General features: G+C 32.7%; 1 long non-coding RNA gene across 1 annotated transcript; it reads right to left on the bottom strand.

Moving 5' to 3' along the window:
• Positions 1-233: 233 nt before the first annotated feature.
• LOC133876676 (uncharacterized) lies at positions 234-2,924 on the bottom strand. The gene is made up of 3 exons (XR_009901612.1): positions 2,516-2,924; positions 1,709-1,744; positions 234-458 (listed from the first exon to the last, which is right to left on the bottom strand). It is a non-coding gene; the product is annotated as an uncharacterized LOC133876676 (long non-coding RNA).
• Between the last annotated feature and the right edge of the window lie 5,666 nt (positions 2,925-8,590).

Below are 8,590 nucleotides of genomic sequence, written 5' to 3'. Positions count from 1 at the left end.
CACTTCGCCACGTGTATGGACAGTGTATACGTGGCGAACAGTTTGCCACGTGCAATTGGACACATGTGCGGCGCGTGTTAGATCCGGGTGTAGCTAAATGCACATTTTGCCGCATGTACTGAAATACACGCGGCTGACAGTTAGCCGCGTGTATTTCAGTACACGTGGCCACTTGGCCGCGTGTATTTCTGTCACGCCCCCGTTTTGGAATAGAAGGGAAACGCGAACTTGAGTACTAAAAACAAACATTTTAAATGGAAGCGTGCATTTACAACATATAAATTTAAAACTTCCTATTTTTAAACCTTTCTATTAATAATTCTTTACAACACTTTGATTTCTCTAAAAGAAACAAAACATACTATACAATACTAGGGTCCGGCCGGTTCATCACGAACTATCGCTCTCAGCGAGGTCTACGCCCTTACAAGGAAAAGACTTCGTCTTACTGTTGACATCTGGAAAGGGGTGGAGGGAAAAAGGGGTGAGTTCGACAACTCAGTAAGGAAAATACAACACTTGGGGACATAAAACATGCTATAAACCTTTATGTCATAATCTTTAGTCATGCATAATGACAGACTTATTCTATTCACTGTTAAGAATTAATTACAAATATGATGAATTGCATAAAGTAAATTGAATTACAACCTAAACCAATAGTATATTGATTTTAATTTATTTTAGATGATTTAAGTGTTTTTGAATATATTAAGATTACGATGATGTTTAAAAGTATAAATATGATATGTGATCTTTAAGTGATTATAAAGTGGAGATTATAGTTATGCAAATTGTTTAAGAAATGACCTACTAGTCTGTTTATGATTTATAAGAAAACACGTGTTAAAAATATGATTCATGATAAGAAATGTATTGTTTTAAAGCAGGAGGCATAATCATATGAACAATTAATAGAACAAATGAATGAGGAATATAAATAATGGCATATGAAATTATTAATGATCTAGTAAACTCTTTTTATCTGTTTTCTCTTTAATCCTTTCTCTGTGGTTTATCCCTTTATAGACTCTACACCGCCAGTTCCCGTGAGCGGCGCACGTTGGCTTTGTCCAAAGGACCTATAGACTCAGCCTGTCGTCACAGAGAAGAGTCGCCGGGTTGGGGATCTTTCCTAGGTTGAAGGCCAACCCCGGCCGGTAGCACACACCGACTTACGGTATGCTTGCCTTTCTACCCTATGGGTACCAAATCTAACTGTAGTAGTGCCTAAGGGTTAAACAATTACTGCACATGAACGTTTTCTGTAATACTGTAGGCTCTGTTATAACTGTAAACTTTATTTCAAAACTGTAAGAGCCGCTTTCATAACTGTAGTCATGTGCAGAATTTAACTTTAGATTTTCTTTTCTTTCAAAACTGTATTCATGAATAGAATCTTATACTTTGGAATTCTCTGTAATCATATCTTTGAAATGCTCTTTATCATCTCTCTGAGTATGCATAATTCATAATTTTTGAAATGCTCTTAATCTTAACTATAATTATGCATAAATCATAATTCTTAAAAAAAATGCTCTTAACCATAACTATGATTTATGCTCAAAATTCTTAAACAATATCATATGAGTAATAAAGCTTGGCATTAAAAATCATATGAGCAACGCTTTGTAAAATTCCCCAACACTTTTTTAAAAGATTTGTAATAAAATCTTGTTGGGGGTTTTTCGGTGTTGTATTCCCTTACCTGGACTTTCCATTAGCGTCAGAATCGACCTTTTACCTAGATAAAACACAAGGATGAATTTAGAGGAGCGTTCTGAATTTCAAGTTTAAAACTTAACTAAATTATCCTATATACATAACCATCTTACTAAAACATAATTGAATACCCTATTGACAAATCAATAAATCCTAAAACATATCACATGGCCAACTCATCAAAATAATATTAAATCCTTTAACCAAAATATCGTACTCAATTACATACCCAATCAGCTACTCCAAATACGACATTTCAATCGGAAATTATACCCCAAAATTATCAATATTCCAAAATTACCCATAGTTAACACACAGTGAATTTGCCCCCCTAAAATTTAAACAGAGAATATCATACCCCACATGAATCTGGCCATCATCACTAAAATTTATACCTACACCCATTGAAACATCAAACGGCCAGCACAAAAACAGAAAAAACATCTCACTGTCAACAACAGAGAATAATCCCCCAATCCATAATTTATCAACTAAAATCATCACTATCCAAATTAATAAAATAATTTCAGAATATTATAATCCAAATCCTCAATTCTAAGAAATTTCAATAAAAACACAGCCAACACCCATAGCGCCAAAGAATCAGCTTAAACTATTTTACCCACCAATTCACCAAATTCCTCAAACAACATCGAATCCAATATACCCAATCCAAAATCATCAACAACAAATACTAACTCTGAAAACCCACTATCTAAGTATCATATAATCAACAAACTAGCAATTAGAAATTCACAATAAATTAACCTAATTTTTTTCCTGAATAACTCACATCAATGATTGTGCAGAAAATCCACCGAAAATCAGTGAGCTGGAATCGCCGAAAAAGTCACCGGAAATCACCCATTGCAAACCCAACTTGCTCACCGGCGTCGCCCACCGAAAATCGCACCTCCGTTCCGCCGAAAATCGGCTCTGCCTCGCCGACCCAGCTCACCCACCGGAAGTCCCGCTCCAGGCCGTCGGAAGTCGCGTCCTCCGGCGACCCATGGAGGACCGGCCTCCCCTGATTCTCTCTTCTCCGGTTCGGTCTGGGTCCACCACGATCGGCCCTCTCTCTCTCTTGATCGTGTTTTCTCTCTCTCGATCTCTCTGTTCTTTCAAGTCTCCCTCTCAGTCTCACTCTCTCGCCTCTGTTTCTCTCTTCTCAAGCTCCCTCTCTGTTCTCGGGTAGAAGAAGAAAGAAGAAGGAACGAAGAATAGAGAAGAAAGAAAGAAGAATTTTATAAAAGAATAAAAGAACTTGCCGTGCAAGTTTTTCCTTTCTTTTTTTTTTTTTTTTTTTGTTTTTTTAAAAAAAACCAATTAATAAATTTTAAAAAAAATCTGGGGTATTACAATTTCAGTACATGTGGCAATTTGTTTTTTTTTTTTAAAAAAAAATATATAATTTTTTTATTAAATTATATTTAATTTAAATTTTTATTTATTTATTTTTTAAATTATTGATTGTATTTCTAATTTAATTCTTTTTTTTAGAGGAAAAAAAAATTAATAACTGAAAAGGAAAAAAAATAAAAGGAAGACCACACGTGTGGTTTTCTTGAACGAGCAAGTTCAGTAGAGAGAGAGAGAGAGCAAGCGAGAGAGAGAGAGAGAGAGAGAGAGAGAGAGAGAGAGAGAGAGAGAGCAAGCGAGAGAGAGATACAAAGAGAGCGAGCGAGATTTGGGAAGGCCGGCCACTCGGTGGAGGGGAGCTGGCCGGTGGTGCAGTACTGACGGAGAGAGAAAGAGAGATAGAGAGAGAGAGAGAGAGAGAGAGAGAGAGAGAGAGAGAGAGAGAGAGAGAGAGAGCGATACAGAGAGAGCGATACAGACAGAGAGAGAGAGAGAGAGAGAGAGAGAGAGAACGCGTGCAGTACGTACGTACTTAACGAAATTTTTTTTCCTTTTCAAATATTTAAATATAATATATATGTATTTTGAAAGTAATGGTCAGGTGGCGCGCGGGACAATTCCCGTGCACCTACCTACAGAAATTCTGGCCACGTGGCCTAAAGCCACGTGGCCAATTCTATTATACATATACATATATATTAATATATATTAATATTGTTTTTATTAATATTTATTTGATAAAAACAATTGGCCACGTGTTTTAAAATACACGCGGCCACTTGTTTTTCTTATACCACCAGCCACGTGTCTACATTACACGTGGCCAATTGGCCGCGTGTCTACAGTAACCGCTACAGTAGACACGTGGCGAGTTGCACCTTTTTTTGTAGAGCCACCCCAAACACCCATCTTTTTTTAAAAAAATAAAATTCAAAAATAAAATTTTAGTTTTTATTTTTTTAAAAAAAATTTAAAAAATTTGAATTTTTTTAATTGAAAAATGACACGTGACAGGAGTATTATGGGGATATTTCGCAAAAATCAGCATTTTTCAAAGGTTTTGGTAGTTTGGGAAGCCAGAATGCAAGCCTTGGTAGTTTGGGGGTCCATCCGAATAAAGGGTGGTAGTTTGAAGGGTTAAATTGTACATTAAAATTTATTTGTATTGAAATTCAATAGGTATCACACAGACATTATCACAAATTTATGCTAATTTTCTATTAAAGATTTAATAATCGGAATTTAGATTTTCTTCTTGCTACTTTTTCTTATACTTCTTTTAGTTATAAACTACACATATGAGAACAAAGATTTTAAAAAGTTTTACTTTTGTGGATTAAAATAAAATTAAGGGTCTTAACTTTAAATGTCTTTTTACTGAAAGACGTGTGATAATTTTTTTTTTACCTGGATTTTTTAAATTATAATGAAAAGTACAACGATAATGTGTTTAAATTCAGAAATTAAATTATAATGAACAATCAATCTCGCGCATAGCGCGAGTAATGAGCTAGTTTATGTATAATTCACAAGTTTTGGCAGTCATCCAAAATGTTTATGACACGATCTAACAAAAACAATAAATGCATTCACTTTGAAAAACAATAAATGTGTTCCACTTGGTCACAACAAAATGATTGCAACGCAAATCCTTGCAAATAATATTTGGTTCTAGTATCTATAAATATCTTGTAGTTTTATAGAAATATATGGTTAAAGTTTTATGATGCAAAATTATATTTACAAAGTTTTACTATGCAAATTTTTTTACTTACAAATTTGATTTATTGGAGGAAATCAAATGTTTTTGTCTCTTAACCAATTAAAGTGTAAGTTGGCATTTTGGTGTTCACACAAGTATTAAACATTTAGAACGTACAATATATGTATGTATGTATGTATATATATATATATATATATATATATATATATATATATATATATATATATATATATATATATATATTCTTGGTTCTGACAAATCTATGCCAAGAATTTAATAAAGTTTTTATATTTACTTTTTTGATTTATTATTTATTAGCTTTTTTTTTTTTTGATGAAATAGTAGTACATGCTGATTTAATTTCTCCTTTCATGCAGCTATGTACTTTCATATTTCCATCATCTTCTAACAGGGGTAACTTAGCTCACTTTCTTCTATGCAAGGACTCCTATTATCATTTATCTAGTTAATCTTTATTGTTTATGAATTTACAGCTAGACAAACGAGAAGATGATCATCCAAGCCCATACCTTCTTGCCATATGGAAAGCAGGTACAACACTAACCAATATATATGAATAGTTTGGTCACCTGACACATATATGCTACTCTCTCATAACATGCTAAAAGAGTTGATGGCTTCAAATAACATGTTCTCATTTCTCTACGTTGAAAGATCTTTTGTCTGAAATCTCAAGGGAGAATATTTCATGATTCCATAAGTAAGCTAATAAAATTAATTGGGGCAATGTTCCATATCAGGTGAAACTGTAAATTCATTTGAACCGCCCATGAAAATATGCAACTCCCGGTCTGAAGAAATTTGTAATGAGGAAAAGTACTTTTCATGTAACAGTAGTCGAGAACAGAACTCCAACACAATTCGTGGAACACTTTTAGTGAGTAAAAACAAGAAACCCATGAACACATCCTAATTGCTTTACTTGTAGAAGGTAGACTATTATATGAAAGAAATGACCCGTAAAACAATCCATGAACAGATCCCGTGTAGAACAGCAACGCAAGGGAGTTTTCCTCTCAATGGCACATACTTTCAAGTTAATGAGGTGAATTTATTCAACACCTTTTTGCTTCTTTGAATATTTAGTGTTTTACATGTAATAAAATTGAGCATTTCAGTTCAAGTCGCTGCACCATAACCTTGCAGGTATTTGCTGATGATGAGTCTAGCCAAAACCCAATTCATGTTCCTAGGGAATGGATATGGCCTCTAGAAAGGCGAATTGTATACTTTGCATTTTCGGCTTTAGCAGTGTCTAAAGGTAAACAAACACTACAAAAAGTGAGCTCTATAATATATGGGTCAAATTCATGTCTCAGAGATTTTTTTTTTTCTTTTCCTCGTAAAAACAGGTTTATCAACGGATGCAATTCGGACCGGCTTTAAGGAAGGCATTATATGACTCACTGATCAAAAATTGTTCTAGTTGTCATTATAGCTTTAAACACAACAAAGAAATTATAGAATTTGAGAAAAATGCTCACACACAAAGAATCATGATTGAAACATAAATTATTAAAATTGATAGTAATTTGGTAGCTTATGAATGTCCAACCCCTCATAGAGATAAAAAAATAAAAACAAAAACAATGTCATCCAATGGTACCATACTTTGGTTGATAAACCAATGTCAATTCCACTTCAAACAGGAGTCAGGATTTGGTCCTTTTTGTACGACTCATTCCTATGCCCACTATAAATGAATTTTGTTGAAAATTGTTAGTAAACGCTTATATATATATATATATGTTAAAAACAAATAATACAGTTTTAGTACTATTTCACAACGTTCTCTGTCACACTATATCTAAGCTTGCGAAAAACTAGATCGATCACCTTGCAACGGTAAATGAGCACTATTGAAAGCTACGACAAATTAAGTTAAGAGTTTCATTATAGAGACCACCAAGAAAATGAAATTGCAAATATGCATCTACTAATACTTGCATTTTATAGCTAAACGCTTAAATAAGCTTGTATAGAGGAAAAAGAAGAAAGATTTAATTAACAATGGCTGTGTCAGTCCTTTGATACCATCTGAAATTAAGATTTTTTTTATATTATAATTAATCATTGAAATTTTGTTTTTGTAGGATTTATTTGTGTGAGGGGATTTGACAGGAAGACAGGAGCTCCCAGACCTCTAGTAAAAAGACATAACAATTTAGGAAGTAAAATGGGAAAAGCAAGAACAGATGAGTATGAAATGATGCTGTATCAGTAGTAGCTAAAAGAGATAGTTCATGTGTTTTACAAACAACGTGCGTCGTGAATTTCCACAATAAAGGAGCTTCTTGTTTGTACATGATCTACATATATTTTTGAATTATACGTATTTCACAAAAACTGAACAATTGTATTAAAAACATCCATATAGAGAGAGCTTGTGGCAGAAATATATTTAATTTTGTTAACTTTCTATGGTTTTATTCATTCCTAAACATATTAAGTTTTTTCCGATCTAAACTTAAGATATTTATTATGAAATAGTATCATTATGAATAATTTTGCTACCACCTATGACCAAATTTCAATTTCGATAAGCCTTTTCAAATTTGATATCAACTTGTCACTTGATATTGTTGATGAAAGAAATATGAGCAACGGTCACAAATTAATTGAGAAAAGAAAATTTCCAATCAACAACATTTCAATTCCTTCTAGATAAAACATTTTCCATATATAGAAGATCACAACATTAATACACAACGGCTATATAACCTAAGTTTCTTGTATAAATACCCCATTGTGTAAATCAATATTAAACCACATGGAATTTAATCATATAATATGTATTGAATGGATATGTTCAACAGGTAACAATGATGGACAATCTTGGTTAGCAAAGTTGTACAATAAAAATCAAAAAGTTCGTACATTTCTTTTTGATCTTTTTTAATTCATTTTTTGGTGTTCATATCTAAGATAGAATACGAGCAATGGTGTCAAACCGAGATATGATACACCAAAACCAGAAAAAAAAAAAAAAAAGAAAAAAAGAAAAAGAAAGAAAGAAAAAAAAAAGAAGTACTTCTATATCACCATTGTTTCATTTGTATCAGGTAGAACAACCTTGGAGCTTTTATAAGACAATTGTCTAGACTCTAGAGCTAAAGAAAGAAGTAGATATTTTTTTTTTAAAATTAAAAAAGAAAAAAGAAAAAAGAGAGAGTATTTAACCTTAGTACTTAGAGGGTGTGTTTGAGATTGCGATTTCGTAGACAATAAGTGCGATTTTAAACCGAATCGCAGAATATAAATTATTTAGAAACTGCTTTTCTAAAAATTGAAATTTGAAAACGCAGAAAATTTTCTTTTTCAAATTGCAGGTTAGAGTGTGTACTTTTGAAAACACAGAATTTTAAAGGCTAATTTGTAATTTTAAATTCTAAACTACGATTTTGCCAAACACGTAGCTGCGTTTTTAAAAATCAATTTTTCAAATCACATATTTTAAATTCGTTATTTTAAATTACATTTTTTGAAATCACAAATTCAAACGGACCCAGAGTATTCTCAGCAGACACCCAATGCTTTTCCTTATATTTAGATAACAAAATTAATTTTTTATTCCCTAATTAAATATACTCCACAATAATTTTTCTTTATCAATTCCTACAAGGGAAAAATATAATTTATCCCTCCAAACTACCCTCATTTCACCGAATTGGCCCCCAAACTACAAAGGCTTGCACTCTGGCCCCCCAAACTACCAAAACCTTTGAAAAAAAATATTTTTTGGCAAAATATCCCCATAATACCCCT

The sequence above is a fragment of the Alnus glutinosa genome, chromosome 9, assembly GCF_958979055.1.
Source record: "Alnus glutinosa chromosome 9, dhAlnGlut1.1, whole genome shotgun sequence".
In the NCBI taxonomy this organism is placed as follows: Eukaryota; Viridiplantae; Streptophyta; class Magnoliopsida; order Fagales; family Betulaceae; genus Alnus; species Alnus glutinosa.
This window is presented reverse-complemented; position numbering and strand designations above follow the sequence as displayed.